The sequence below is a fragment of the Narcine bancroftii genome, chromosome 13 (assembly GCF_036971445.1).
Source record: "Narcine bancroftii isolate sNarBan1 chromosome 13, sNarBan1.hap1, whole genome shotgun sequence".
NCBI classification, from domain to species: Eukaryota; Metazoa; Chordata; class Chondrichthyes; order Torpediniformes; family Narcinidae; genus Narcine; species Narcine bancroftii.
This window is the reverse complement of record NC_091481.1, coordinates 65,194,200-65,210,240: the sequence shown is the minus strand read 5'-3', so window position 1 is coordinate 65,210,240 and position 16,041 is coordinate 65,194,200. Positions and strand designations below refer to the sequence as shown.

Below are 16,041 nucleotides of genomic sequence, written 5' to 3'. Positions count from 1 at the left end.
GGATCTTATAAAAAGAGGTAGGTAAGTTGTTCCTGTTGTTGGGGGAGACCAGAACTAGGGGACAGAGCCTCAAGATTCAAAGGAGTAGAGATGAGGAAAAACTGCCTTTCCCAGAGGGTGGTGAATCTGTGGAATTCGCTGCCCATTGAAGCAGTGAATATACTTAAGACATAGTTGGATAGATTTTTTTTTACAGAGTAGGCGAATTAAGGGATATGAGGAAAAGGCAGGTGGGTGGAGATAAGCTGATCATCATCAGATCACCCGTGATCTCATTGAATGGTGGAGAAGTCTCGACGGGCCGGATGGCCAACTCCTGCTCCTACTTCTTGGAACAACTGGCTCCAAGAACTCCAGCAAACTGGGTTCAATCCTGAATTAAGGTGCTGTCCATGTGGAGTTGGCACAATTTTCCCGCAGCCTACGGGGGAGGGGATCCTCTGGGTACTCCGGTTTTCCCCTTACATCCCAACAACATGTTGGCTGGTCAATTACCCCCCAGTGCAGGTGGGTGGCAGGATGGAAGGGCCTCTACAGGATACCGGGAAATCAGCGATTCAAGAGTCAACGGAACAAATGGTCTCCCTTAAGAAAATAGGAAATATAATTCTGCTTGGAGGAAGCTTGCTGAGCACAAAATGTTTGCCATGCACCCAAACAAGGCTACACTGTAAAAGAACAAGGGTTGGAGGTCAATTGGGTGTATTTGGACGGCATGGGCTGAAAGGGCATGTTACTGTGCTATAGGTCGAAATTTTAATTTAAAATTTAAAACTTATCTCAATGCCCAGGACGCCTCTCAGTAGCCACAGTGAACGGCTCCATAGAAACACTCGCCACCCTCTCAAAATCCCTCTAATTCCAACCCAGAAATCGCCACTAATACCTGCTGTATAAATTCCAAGTTGCCGGCTTTATTTAGTCACCCAGAATATTTGGGATAATTTGTTGCAAAACTGGCATTGTCATTCTGTGGTTTATATCATAATAGAAGATTTGTTTTATTTTAAACCCAAGGGCAGAAATAGTGTCTACAATTTACAGATTTATATAAAAAAAAGGCTGTGACATTTCGGATATTTTCGGAGAGTTGCAGCCTCCGAACTGTGAGTCACAAAGGCCTCTGTGACATATCTGGTACACACTGTGCAGGTGACTGATGGCTTTAGGGGGCGCCTGCTTGGAGAACTTCTTAAAGGGGAAGTGTTTTTTTAATCCAAAGCATTCCCTAATTCCATGGAAGGAACACAAAAGCTGTTCCTCAGCCATTCCCCCAGAGTGGTTGCAGCTGACAGAACCACTACCTCGTAGATCCAGTGACCTGGGTTCGCCCCTGGCCTCGGGAGCTGCTCGTGTTCATGAGGTTTTCCTCTGGTGTGTTACCCTCCAACCTTCCCGAACATGTGCAGGTTTGTAGATGTGTGGGCGAGGGGTAGAACCTGTCCTAGAGCAAGTTTATTTATCATCCAATTGTACCAGTACAACCTGGTGAAAGAAGATGCTGCCCGGATCGGGAAACAACTCTTATGGGTCAAGGTTAGCAGAGCTGGGACTTCCCACTTTGGAGCATAGAAGGATGAGAGGAGACGTGATCGAAGTCTACAAGATTCTGAGAGGCATAGATAGGGTGGACAGCCTGTTTCAGCAAACACCAGAGGACATGTGTACAAAGTTAAGGGAGGGAAGTTTAGGGGAGACATCAGAATTAATATTTTTTTTACATAGAGAGTTGAGGATGCCTGGAATGCCTTGCTGGGGATGGTGGTGGAACACTGGGGGCATTTAAAAGAATCTTAGTCAGACATGTGGATGAAATAAAAATAGAGGGTTATGAGGTAGGAAGGGTTTAGTACTTATTTTTTTAGATAGGAGTATATGGGCTGGTACAAAATTGGGGGCCGAAGGGCCTGCACTGCGCTCTTGTACCATGTTCTTGGTCCACGTTGCAAAACAGTGCAAACACACTTACAGACGTACCATATGTACTCGTGTTGAGTTTTGGGGACCAATTTTTCGTGTCAAATTGGAGAGGGTCGACTTTTACACAGATCGTATTTTTGACCATGGTAAGTACCTGCGTCGTTCAAGGCGATTTAGGGATTTAAAATAAATATTATTAATAAACAGTGAAGCCTTGGAGAGTTGTTTCAGCAGTTCCACCACCTCATCTGTGGAACTTGAGGGGGATCTGGGGAGAACAAAACTGGGGTGAATGCAAATGGCTGCAAGGTGGTTAATTCAGTTAGTTCATGTAGAGCATCACTAGAGATGTGTTCCCCCCCCCTCCCAAATTGACGTGATCTACTGGGATCATTGTCCAAAGAGGGCACGCAAAATCATCGAGGACCCCTTCCACCCCGCACATAGCATCTTTCAGCTGCTCCCGTCGGGGAAGAGATGCAGGAGGATCAGAGCCAGCACCACCAGGCCGAGGAACAGTTTCTTCCCACACGGCCTCACACGAACCATCTGAGACTCTTAAGATTTACAAGCAATATTTATTATGTGAACACTTGTCCTGCATATATGGTGTCTGTCTGTATGTGTGTTATATTTGGATGTGTGTCTCCGTGTTTTGCATCGAGGACTGGAGAAGGCTGTTTGATCGGCTTGTACTTTACAATCAGATGAGGATAAACTTGACAGTCTCAGGGCTTGAATCATTATCTTGTTGGTCTGTGGATTGATTCTTTACTCTTCACCCCATTTCTCTCCCCATTGATGCTGTCTGGCCAGTTGAGTCTAACGTTTGATTCATGTAGAAATCTTTAAATTTAGACATGTAGCATGGTAACAGACCTGTTCGCCCCTCGAATCTGCACTGCCCAATTTACACCCAAAGGGCCTACAAATCCAGTACGTTTTTTTGAAGAGTGGGTGGAAACCGGATCACCCAGAGGAAATCCACGCAGACTGGGGAGAATGTACAAACCAGGATTCGAACCCCGGTCACTGGGACTGTAACAGCATTGCACTAATTGTGCTGCCCCTTATAAGCCTCATTGTACCTTGGTCAGGGGTTGCAGGGGATGAGAGGTGCTAGTAACGTATAGGGGAATAAAAGAAAAGAAATACACGCCTTTTAATTGGAGATGCAGCAGAGTTTCTGGAATTGGGGTGGGGGGGGAACTCAATGGGGTCAGGCAACATCCGCAGGAGATGAAAGCCAGCCGACATTTCAGGCCGGAGCCCTTCATCAGTGAGAGTGGAGAGGGGAGATAGCTGGTGTGATGTGCGTCCTCGTTCCAGCTCTCATACCAGCTCTCTCTCCCCTCTGCCTGCTGTCTTGATGAAGGGTTCCCGGCCTGAAACATCAGCAACCCTGTTACTCCCACTGGGGTCATTCACCTCGCTGAGTTCTTTCAGCAGGTTGTTCATTGTTTTCCGTTGCATCTTGTGTCACTTTGGAACCAAATGACTTATTTTAGAAGGTTTTTCTCTGTGGAAATGCATCAAAATCAGGAGAACTCGACCCAGTCCTCATCGAGGGCTCAGTAGTGGAGAGGGTCAAGAACTTCAAATTCCTGGGTGTCAACATCTCCGAGGATCTGTCCCAGAGTCTCCACGTCGATGCAGTCACAAAGAAGGCTTGTCAGCGGCTATACTTTGTGAGGAGTTCGAGGAGATTCAGTACACCACACAATGACCCTTGGAAACTTGTACCATGGGGAGGCCTCTGTCGGGTTCCTTCACTGACTGGAGTGGCAGAGCCAATGGACAGGACAGGAAAAATCTCCAGAGGGTTGTTAACTTGGCCTGCGACGTCCATCGAAGATATCTACAAGAGGCGGTGTTTTAAGAAAGCAGGTTCTATCTTCAAGGACCCCCTCCCCCACTACCCAGAGCCTGCCCCTCCCCCACCACCCAGGCCCTGCCCCTCTTCACTCCGCCACCATCGAGAAGGAGGTACGGGAGCCCGAAGACGAGTGCCCAGCTCTGCCATCAGGTTCCTGAATGAACATTGAACCGCTCTCTCTTTCTCTTGTACTATTTAAATATTATAATGTAGTCTACGGAAATGTGCCACAAAACAATGGATTTCTAAATTCTGATTTTGAAATAACCTCCTGCAGCATCTCCAACTCCATATCCTGGTACACAGCTCTAACAAAGGGCGACGGGGATGCTGACTGGGGTGGGGACGTTCCAGACATTAAAAGTGAGCTGAGGAGGCATGGAGACCAATCCATCTTCCCTTTTAAGGTCTCAGACTGAATATACTTCCCTTTTAATTAATTGAATGAACACCTTTATCTCGACTAATTATCACCCTCTATGTGTAATATTTGGTGGGAGAGCGCCCTGCTTGTGAAGATATATATTTTTTTAAAAATACTGCTGATCCCACAGAATTAATTACGACTCAGATCAAACTGTGACAAAGAAGGAGGATTTATTAAAAGTTAAAAGAACACCAATTACTCTTTTGAGTAGATTTTGTTCCCGCAAGACTGCAAGCCCCAATTTACATCAGCCTCCCACTGTCCCTCCTCTCATATTCTCCTCCAGATATCAGCTCAGTTACAGCAACAGAGCACAAAATGGGGGCAGAAATTGCCGAGAGATACTTTAAAATATATGAACAGCAAATCGAAGTATCTTAAAAAGATTTTTCCTTTGGAGCGAAATAAATTTTCATCGATTTGGAACAATTCTCCTGTGGGAGTTCGACTGCTGGAGTGGTGAGTTTAGGAAAGCCAAATGATCCTTTTGTTGTCATGGTGCCATCAGTGTTCAACCATTTGATTAGTTCATTGCTATACCCAACTGACTCACCAAGAGTTGGGCGGCCCAATTGGCATGGCGGCTAGCCCAATGCCTTTACAGCGCCATCGATCGGAGGCCGGGGTTTGAATCCCGTGCTGTCTGTAAGGAGTTTGTACATTCTCCCCATGCCTGTTTTCACCGGGGGCTCCGGTTTCCTCCCACTGTTCAAAATGTACCAGGGGTTGTCGGTCAATCAGGTGCAATTGGGTGGCGCAGGCTCGTGGGCCAAAATGGCCTGTTATCGTGCTGTATGTCTAAATTTAAAAAAAATTGATCCCTTCCTCCTTCCAGCCCCTCCTTATAGGATGGTGTCACGCCTGGGAATGTTTCCAATGAGGTGCCCCTTGTGTCCTGTGAGTTCAGTGAGGTAACATGCAGAGTGTGTGGAGGAAGTTGAAGTCTTTGCAAGTACGTCGGATTTCTTCCACTGCTCCACATGGTCAATAAATTGGACTACAATGTCACACATTTACATGGATGAAACCCTTCTCTCTTAAAAGGGATGAAACCAGTTTAAGCAATTTGAAGATTTAATTTTGAAGCTATTCAAATGGTCTTTGGTCTTTGTGGCGTGTGGCTAATGTTGATCAGGGAGACTCAACGGAAGGCGATAGCATAGCATCCACCTCTGGAGTCACTGGAGGTGTTGACTCTTTCCAGTCAGGTGTGTGTTAACGCTCCAACAACTGCAGCCCTTCTGAAGACCAATTCTTTTTCATCTCTGAATGTTTAAAAAAATATTTCACCTTTTGTTCCAACCAATGTGGATGATTGTTAATTTCAGAAAGGGAAAACCAGAGGTGTAAAATCCTGTGATCGTCGGGGGATCAAGGTTGGAGGGGGTGAGCAAATTCTAGTTCTTGGGAGTCACTATCTCGGACGATCTTTCCTGGACCCAACACACAAATGACATCATGAAGAAAGCATGTCAGCGCCTCGACTTCCTCAGGAGCTTGCGGAGCTTTGGTACGACATCGGAAATCCTGGCAAATTTCTACAGAGGTGTGGTGAAAAGTCTGGTAATGTGAACACCAACACCCCTGAGTGTAAAGACCCAGCCCAGGATGTCACAGGCAAAACCCTCCCCACCATCGAGAACATTTACAGGGGAGCAACAGCGATCATCAAGGATCCACACCACCCAGCACAAGCTCTATTCTCATTGCTGCCATCAGGAAAGAGGTATCGGTGCCACAAGACTCACACCACCAGGTTCAGGAACAGCTGCTCCCCCTCCACCATCAGACTCAACAACAAACTCAATCGGGGACTCATTTAAGGACTCTGACTTGTGGACTTCATTGATTTTTTTTTTTCCTCTCTCTGTATTGCACAGTCAGTTTGTTTACATTTCTTTATTTGTTGATATGTGTACAGTATTTTTTGCACCACCAATAGTGGTAAACCCTACTCATGCACATGAAAAAGAATCTCAGGTTTGCACGTGATGTCGCGCTCCTTTCCACATTATATTCCGTCTACCATGTCCTTACCCGTCCATCGCCCTGTCCATATCCTCCTGAAACCCCTCTGCATCTTCCTCACGGCTGTATGTCATCAGAAAGCTCAATCATTGAATACAGAATGTGCCAGGTCCCCGACACCATTTCCCAGACACAGCTTCCCGACCCAAAAAATGATTCATGTATTCCTTCTCTCTGGTTTCTAACCATGAACCAGGCATCAATCAAATCGAATGTAATCCACCAAATAACATATGGTCTAATTTTGATGAATAATCGCTTGGACTTGGCAGTTTGCTAAAGATTTTCTTAAAATCTCAAAACACCAAATCAACCAGTTCATCATGATCTACTCTACAAGATATAACCTGAGTGACCTCTGACAGATTTGACCAATATGATTTCCTTTCTTTAAAACACATTGGCACCTGCCCAATCTCATTGATATTTCACAGGTGTTCACTGCCATTGCCTTAAGATTAGATGCCAAGGTTTTCCATCGCCTAGGATGTCATGACCTGGTTCGTGGTTCCCCGTTCACTCACTTTCGTGTTCGTAAATAATGGTGTTACATTGGCTGTAGGAGCCAGAATTCACCTGATCGCATTGTTTATTGTCACAGCCATGGCTGCGGGCATCTCAGGGTTTGGAGGCAGCATGCATTCTGTTCCTTCCAGTGTGCACACGCTATCCACTCTGGTTTTTGGCGCATGTGTGGGCTTGGAGAGTCGTTAGCCTGCGTTGACTGTAATGATGGGGTAGAAGCGAGGAGGGCTCTGATACTTTTCCAAGTTCATGGACGATATCACATAACCACGTTACCATGGGCGTTACAAGTCCTGGACTTTGCAGTGAATTTGTTCCATTTAAGGGCCTACTTAGTCTCCGGGCAATTCTTTTATGGATAGTAGTCATTCCACTGGTCACTTTCTAATTTGTGGAAATTATTGGAGAATCTATGGAATTTTAACAGATATTATTTCCATGATCACCTCCTTCATACCCTTGGGTGCATATCCAGGGATTTGTTCCCTTCAGTTCCACCAATTAAAATTGATGCTAATTTCTTTGAACTTCTTGTTTACTGTTGACCTATTAAATTAAAATTTAGACATACAGCACGGTAACAGGCCATTTCGGCCTACGAGGCTGTGCTGCCCAATTTAGACCCTATTAGAACCTACAACCAACCCCCCACCTTCACCCGGTACAATCCAAACATTGGGAGGAAACTGGAGATCCCCCCACCCCCCCGGGGAAAACCTACGCAGACACAGAGAGAACGGACAGTGTGCGATTCAAACCACAATTGCTGGCGCTGTAACAGCATTACGCCAACCTTGCCGTCTTGTTCTCCACAATTTCCATGGTCGGGGGAGTGGGGGGGAAGGAGGGGTTATTCCTTCTTCTGAGAAGACAGATATTTGTTTCATTTCACTGCCGCTTCCTTCTTTCGCAATGTAATTTATCCTGACTCATTCTAGAAGGAACATAACTTCTATTGAACTTTTTTTTAAACATATTTCTTGATTTAACATTTCCCACCAGCCAACTTTTCTATTATCTCTGTCTGTAAATGCCTTTCAACTCTTGCAGAAAATCTGATGTTATGGATGACTCTTTTTTGGCAACAATATCGGTCTTCAGCTTTCTTACACTTTTCTTCCTTGTTCCTGTTGTACTTTTTGCCTTAATGGAATATATGCAGTCGTCTGGGACCGTACTCACTGGAATTTAGAAGAATGAGAGGGGATCTTATAAAATTATGAAATGCACAGGTAAGAAAGAGGTAGGTAAGTTGTTCCCATTGGTGGGGGAGATCAGCCAAAGATTCAGGTGAGTAGATTTAGGACAGAAATGAGGAGGAACTGCTTTTCCCAGAGGGCAGTGAATCTGTGGAATCTGCTGCCCATTGAAGCAGTGGAGGCGACCTCAATAAATATGTTTAAGACCATGTTGGGTAGATTTTTTACATATGGGTAGAATTATAGGGCAAATAAGTGGAGATGAACCGATCATCAGATTAACCGTGATCGCATTGAATGGCGGAGCAGGCCTGATGGCCAACTCCTCCACCTATTTCTTACGCACTTGTAATCCATGTATTTTTTTTAACGAGTTCTCCATTGATATCTTTCAGTCATACACGGAATCTCCTTATCACTTCCTGCGTTTGGGTCAACCACAATTGTTTCTACAACACATGTATTAATCAACATGTTTCTGGCCACATCAATGAGGGTATTTGTACATTTGCCTCATAGGGAGCAACTTGTAGCGCTTGTAATTCCCCATCAGAGATTGCTTCTTTAACACAGCTGCTTTCCCCTCAACACTCAGTGAATATGAGGCCAACATTGATGGTCTTGTCAGCAGGTCCTTGGAGCCCACTTAACTAGTGACCTATCATGGACACTCAACATCTTCTCATTTGTCAGCGACTACATTTCCTGAGAAGACTGAAGCGGGCGAGGCTACCGGCCTCCATCATGTCAACCTTCTCCAGGACCTCTATCGAGAGCGCCCTGTGAGTGGGAGAAAAGAGGTTGAGAATCACTGCTCGAGACCCAATTGTGACTGAAATATTGTTGCTTGAGAAAACGTCATTTCCTTTGGAGTTCTGAAACCGTGCACATCATGAGTCAGTTAGGGAATGATTAAAACAAGGGTTTTCAAACTTTTTCTTTTCACTCACATCTCACCTTAAGCAATCCTTTTCTCATCACAGAGCACCGATGGCATAGAGATTACTTAAAATGGGATGTGAGTGGAAAGAAAAAGATTGAGAACCACTGATCTATAGAAATAAATAAATGTTGTTTTGTTATGAGAGGTGGGATGGGAGTGGAAAGAAAATGTTTGAAAACCACTGCCGTGGAGCATTGGATTAGAGGTCAATCCACAGTGCCCTAAGGTGGCAGACAGGATCAGTGGAAACTCCCTCTCCCCCATCGAAGTGATCTACTGGGATCGTTGTCCGAAGAGGGCTTGCAAAATCTTTGAGGACTCCTTCCACCCCGCACACAGCATCTTGCAGTTACTCCCATTAGGAAAGAGATACGGGAGGATCAGAGCCAGTACCACCAGGCTGAGGAACAGCTTCTTCCCACGGGCAGTGAGAACGCTGATCAACTGATGAACTGCTCATACAATCCCTCTGAGAATCTACTATTATTTAACAGTAGGTGTGCTAAGTCTATATCGACATGTTTTTATACCGAGGACTAAAGGACGCTTTTTCTTCCAGTTTTACTTCACAATTGTATGATCATAATAAACTTGAATAAGTTTGTCTGCACTTAGGGCACATTGGCTCTGTTACTGTACACAGTTTTCATGCAATTCTTCCCCTTCAGAAACCACATTGCCTCATCATTATGTCTCTGCTGTGCACAGCTTTGCTGGGGACTTTCCTCAAAGCAATGAACAGAATTAACATCCTGAGTTCCTTTGCAGTCCAATGGACCGATGTTCCAAAGTATATTTGTGACTCTAGGTTCTACACAGGTGACTAAAGCAGACATTGCTTGGCTTAGAGTAAAACACGGAAGTCTGCAGAATCTGTGGCTGAAGTAAAAACACAAAGCTGGAGAAACTCAGCAGGTCAAACCGAATCCTTTATATAGCAAAGGTATAAACTGATGAAGGTCAGTTCTGTATTTTTACCTTTGCTATATAAAGGACACAGTTTGACGTGCTGAGTTTCTCCAGCTTTGTGTTTTCACATTGATTCCAAATTCCAGATTTCAGTTTTATTGTCAGACATTATCAGAGATTCTTTTTCCTGTGGGCCAGGCTGAATTGCACTAATTGGTAGTGCAAAAAAAAACCTACACCCCGTATACCCACATAAACAAATAAAGAAATGTAAACAGGTAACAAAATGACTGTGCAATACAGAGAATATAAAAAAAAGAAAATCAATAAACCACACATGTAAGGGTCCCTGATTGAGTTTGTCGTTGAGGAGCTTGATGGTGGAGGGGTAGGGGGGGGGGGCAGCTGTTCCTGAACCTGGTGATGCGAGTCTTATGGCACCATACCTCTTTCCTGATGTCAGCAGCGAGAACAGAAGCATATGCTGGGTGGTGAGGGTCTTTGAAGATCGTTGCTGCTCTCCGACATTCCCTGTAGATGTACTCAGTAGAGGCTTGGCTAGGTTCCAACTGGAGTTTCTGACTCCTTCTGGTAACTTTTATTTGATGACTAATTTTATGGAAGGATATCGTCAAATGTACTTCACAGAAGGTGCCAGGGATGAATCTGGTATTTCGGTGATGTACTTAGTCACAATAGATTCATCTTCCACTTTGGATGCAAAGCTATGGAGACCTGAGTAATCATATCAATTTAATCTAAGATTGAGTGAGTGAATCAGTGTTTCTGATTTCTGTCCTATTTCAGAATCTGAATCCGATTTATTGTCATGAACATGCCACAAAATTTGATGCCTTGCGGCAGCATCACGGTGCAGGTTCTGCTATAAAGTTACATTTAGAAATAAATAAATGTGCACAATATAAGAGAAAGTGAGGTCGTACCTGTGGTTTGTTGTCCATTCAGGAATCTGATGGCGGAAGGGAAGAAGCCGTCCTTGTGCCCGTCTTCAGGGCCCTGTAACTTTTTCTCGACGATAGCAGAGCGAAGAGGGCACGGCCTGGGTGGTGGGAGAGGGGCCTTTGAGGATAGAGGCTGCTTTTTGAAGACACTGCCTCTTGTAGACGTTCTTGATGGAGTGAAGACCGATGCCCGTGATGTCCAGGCTGAGTTAACGACCCTCTGGGATTTTTTTTCTTGTCCTGTGCTTCCGTAACCAGACAGTGATGCAACCAGCAAGAATGGTCTCCAGGGTCCACCTGGAGACTTTGGTGACATGTCGAATCTCCTCAAACTCCTCGCAAAGATACACCTTCATTTTAGCTTCACTTTGAATAGACCTACCTTTATGTTATAAATTTGTATCTGGGTCTCCCGCATCTTCTGTCATCATGTGGACAGTATTTGCTTCTTCAACCATTTTTTGTGTCAATAGAAAGATCGCATCTAACTTGAATCCTGCTGGGTCCAGTGTCATTGACCAAATTCCAACCTCACAGATCCCCTGTTACTTGTGACAATGTGGAAAAACCACAGACTAAATCGCAGCAATTTGCAGGTGCTGTGCATTTGTATTGTTCCCCGGTACTTTGATCCACGTTATCCCTTCATGAGGACTCTGAAGAGATATTCTACCACACAATGTGCAACTGCATGGGACCCATACTCTTCTGGTCTCTATTTGCAGAATAGAAGCTCTTGGTGGCCACATCAACAACAGTATTCTAGATACTACAATCCAGGCAACATTTTAGTAAATCTTCTCTGCACCCTCTCTACCTTATTAATATCCTTCCTATAATTTGGAGACCAGAACTGCACACAATATTCCAAACTTGGCCTCACCAATGCCTTGAATCACGTGTTTTTGTCTCCTCGCGCTATAAGAACGTGCGTTTGTCTGAAGCGTCGGAGGGAGGGGAAGTGTGATGGAGGTATGTCACCTGCTCTCTCCACCATCCCCCCAACTCACTGAGTGAGTCCTAGAATGGCAGTTAGTGCCCCTCCTGCGGTTACCCTTATGCTCCACCACCCCCTCCTGATTAGCTCTCTTCTGTCGCCGCCTCTGACCTTATCTCTGCGAGCAGTTAGTGTGAGCACTTCCTTTGGTTGATTAGAATTCTCACTGCCACTGGGAAGAAGCTGTTGAATAAGCTGCAAAACCTGGAGTAAAGCTGGGATCATTGAACTACCGGATGCATGTGAAAACCCAAATAGTTCAGGGGCAGGAAGGAAAAGTGCCATCTGCAACAGTTCAGGAGCCATGCACGGTCTGTGAACAAATCAGTAAATTACAAGTTTACCACTCTGGTAGGTCACAAGTCACAAATAGACCCAACCATGTAAGGACAACTGATGCTCCCTTCTGATGGAGGTTAGTGAACAAGATGAATTTTAACACAATCTGACTCTTTCACTATCACTAGGACTAGATTTATAATTCTAGATTGTTAAATAACACTGGACAACAAATCTTTTCAAAAAAGGTTTGCTTCCTGAAAAATAAAACTGGGGATTATGATAGACAACTTCAAGCTGAACACAAAGATAATTTCAGATTTGCTGTATCACGCAGGACATTGGAGAAACATTAAATTAGCTTTTATTGAATTCAGCATTGAATGTATACTCGCCACAGATGTAATGGAATGTATCGCAGCTGTGGCGACATTGACGAGACATTTCTGCTGCATTGAAGACATGTTTTTCAGGCAATAGCAGAGTGTGTGTACTTAACAATAGCATGTGTTCAATCTATAATCAACGTCATGCACAGCATCTGTATATGTGAGCTGCTTTTATAGCCTGTCTGCATCTAACCTGACTATGCATGCCCAGGCCTAAGACAACATTTGCATAACACCTGCGCCGAGTGCATGCTCGAACTGACCAAAACTGGTAGACTTAACCTTTTGGCCATTTTTAACCTTACATAATATACACTCTGGACTGGGTCCATGGGTAAAACTTCAATACCAACCAGCTAGTGGTTGGGTACAAAACCAGCCCCTGAAATCGGGGACATGGAGTATATGTACTTGTTGCTTGTCCCTTAAAAACAGGACACAGAGTTCAAAGGGTTAAAATATGACAGGAAATCACAAAATAGTCTGTGTCAATAAAATAGTACATGATAGGAACATTTTAAGTTTATTTTTGAGATCAGTATCCCAAAATCTATAGACACCCAAAAGTGTTCAGGAAGCAAAATCTTCGTTGTCCAGTGCAATTTACCTGCTGCCCAGTTGAATTTGAATTTATGCACGCAGATTATTAATCCAGGTTGCCAGAGACCCAATTGCTGCTCTACGCAAATGAGCTGGTACATTCCAAGTAAAAGGTAATGATTTCCTCCCATCTGAGATTGGGAGCCTACGACAAAGATATTCAATCCCCTAAAGCAAAGCAAACAATACTGAAGTACTTTCTGAGAAGGTGAAAGTATTTCGGGAGGTGTCTATTTTCATAAGATCCACACAAGCTGTACAGTAACAGATGGCAATCACAGATCTTGTACACCTACAGAACATTGGGTGAAAGGGAATGATTCCTCCTCTTTCTTACCTCAGGGGCTCTTGCGTCTCAGTGTCAGGTTTTGTATATTCAAAGCATGCAATGAGATTTTTAAAAATGATTTACTCCCATCTGTTATCAAACACATCTGTGTTTTCTTGCCGTCTTCGAAATGTGCACTGGTTAAAAAGATTCCATCTCAGTTGATACCATGCGGCTCATTTGTGTCTCCAAATGAGTACAGTAAATGAGGACAGTCTTTCCTCAAGTCAAGGCAAGTTTATGGTCATCTGATTGCATGAGTCCAACCCGACAAAACAGCATTCTCTGGTCCACGGTGCAAAACACGCAGACACAGAGCCAGACGTAACACACACACACACACACACACACACACACACACACACACACACACACACACACACACACACACACACACACACACACACACACACACACACACACAGGACAAGTATTTCACCTACACAAATAAATAAGTATTGCTTCATGAAGATGAGAGTCTCGGAGGGTCAGTGTGAGCAGTTCCTTTGGTCGTTCAGCGCTCTCACTGCCCACAGGGAGAAGCTGTTCCTCAGCCTGGTGGGGCTGGCTCTGATCCTCCTGATGGGAGCAGCTGGAAGATGCTGTGTGTGAGGTGGAAAGGGGTCGTCGATGATTTTGCACGCCATCTTCAGACAATGATCCCGGTAGATCATGTTGATGGGGAGGGGAGACTCCAGTGATCCTCTCTGCTGCATTTATGGCCCTCCAATCCATTTCTCCGCAGCAACTGTACTGCACTGTGATGTAGCCAGTCAGGACGTTTTCAATAGAGATCCTGTGGTAGGTTGACATAATGATGGCCAGTAGCCTCAGCCGCCTCAGGAAGTCCAGTCACTGACAAGTGAGGAGATGTTAAATGTCCACAATAGGTCACTAATTAAGTGAACTCCAAGGAATTTGGTGCTCTCCACTCCCTCTACTACAGAGTCATTGATGTGTCGTGGAGGGTGGTCACTCCTGATCATCTTGTCCACTTTGAGACTCAGATTATTACCCTTGCACCATTTCAGAGATTTCTGTTCTGTAGGTCCCATGTGTTTCTCAATATCAGCTCTAGTACTGCAAGAGCTGTTCCTCTATGGACCTGTCACTTGTACGTATGTGCAGCCACAAAGGGTCTGTTGGTCTAACTCAATATGGCCATGGAGCTCTGTGAACTAAACTCAGGTCCTTGAAGTGTTGCTGAAGTAGGAACATGGACTGCATATTTTGCCCACTCATGAGAGGAACAGATCAGATGAATGCAGAGGCCAGAGTAGAGAAATCAATAACCAGAGGTTTAAGGTGAGGTGTGAGAAATTTAACAGGAACCTGAGGAGTAACTTTTTATTTATACAGAGGTTGATGGGTGTATGGAACGGACTGTTGGAGGAGGTGGGTGAGGAAGGTACTATGAAAAGTTTATGAAAAATATTGGACCGATGCAGGGATAGGATAGGTTTAGAGCAGGGGTCCTCCAAAGGGGTCAATGGGATCGATGGGACTATCCAAGGGATTGATAAATACTAGAGGGTCAAAAGGGGGTTCGATTGAACTCTTGGGGTGGAAAGCAGGGGCGGATCAACGGAAAAAAGTGCCGATGGCAGGGTTGGCCAAGCCCTCGTGAGAGCAGGCCTTGATGGCCGCCATGTTGAATTTGGCTTCAGGGCCTTTGAATAGGTTGAGATGAACGGGAGGTCAGACTGAGCTTAGAAGAAAGTGGTATATGCACCTTTAGTAGCACCCCCCAATCTAGCACAGCCACCCCTCCATCCAGCGCCACCACCTGCCCCCCCACCCCCGACCAGAGCCGTGATTCCATGCTGGGGTTGATGGTCTAAAAAGTTCAGGGACTCCTGGTTTATGGGGTTAACCCAGGCAGGTGGAACGAATGTGGGTGGGACATTTTGGTTGGCACGGGCACATTGGGCTGAGGGGCCTATTTCCATGCGGTGTGATTCAGGGAATACATCAAAGACGTCTGTGCAAGTTCCATGACCAACATCCATGGGCAGAAACGACCAGTCAACATTGCGAGACGAGTCCCTTTCTAAGGAAAAAAGATCCCCCAGCATTTCTTTGCCAGCTCCCTCCAATTGCCCCCTTTCTAAATGCCTCTTAAATATCACTATCTGGCACAGTGTCGGAGTAAAGGCTCACCCACTGATGGAAGAGAAATATCATTCATGCAGAGGCTGACCAAGCCTTGAGATCTTCTCCCTTTGGGGGACGTGAATGTTCAATGAGAATATTTAAGGCTTAGATGTTTGGAAAGATTTGGAGATCAGGGAAGAAAGTGGACAAGGCATGGCTGACTAAATGGTGGACAGGCTGTCGGGATAAGTGCTGATCTTTTATTTCTGTTCCCTATGGAAAGGCTACTTTGTATATTTCATGGAAGCTCTGGATTTTTAATCCACCCTGTGACAAAAATCTCATGAAGTAACAGCAGGATATCCCCATCATGGATTACTCTGCTCTCGGAATGCTTGTCCATTAAATACTGGACAAGCTAAGTGGTAAACTTTCTTCCTGTGAGGGCACGAATCATGAAGGCAGTGTATAAAAAGAATTTGTGTTAAACCCCTGCCTGCAAGCCCTGAAACCTGAGTCCAAACCTCACTTTCGTGGCTGTGGGAGTTACTTTCAATTGATAAAC

At 44.9% G+C, this 16,041-nt stretch overlaps 1 protein-coding gene across 4 annotated transcripts in view; it reads left to right on the top strand.

The window, feature by feature from the left end:
* Positions 1–16,041, top strand: part of LOC138747935 (leucine-rich repeat-containing protein 4B-like) — a 168,181-nt gene that overhangs the window by 33,128 nt on the left and 119,012 nt on the right. Inside the window, exons 1-2 of one of the 4 annotated variants that reach the window (XR_011347730.1) lie at positions 1,165–1,409; positions 10,794–11,166. The exons of 2 other annotated variants lie outside the window; for them this stretch is intronic. The gene's annotated coding sequence lies outside the window, so the exon portion shown is untranslated. Of the gene's footprint in view, positions 1–1,164; positions 1,410–10,793; positions 11,167–16,041 lie in introns of those variants that run through there. One more of the 4 variants, XM_069907590.1, reaches the window with a different exon arrangement.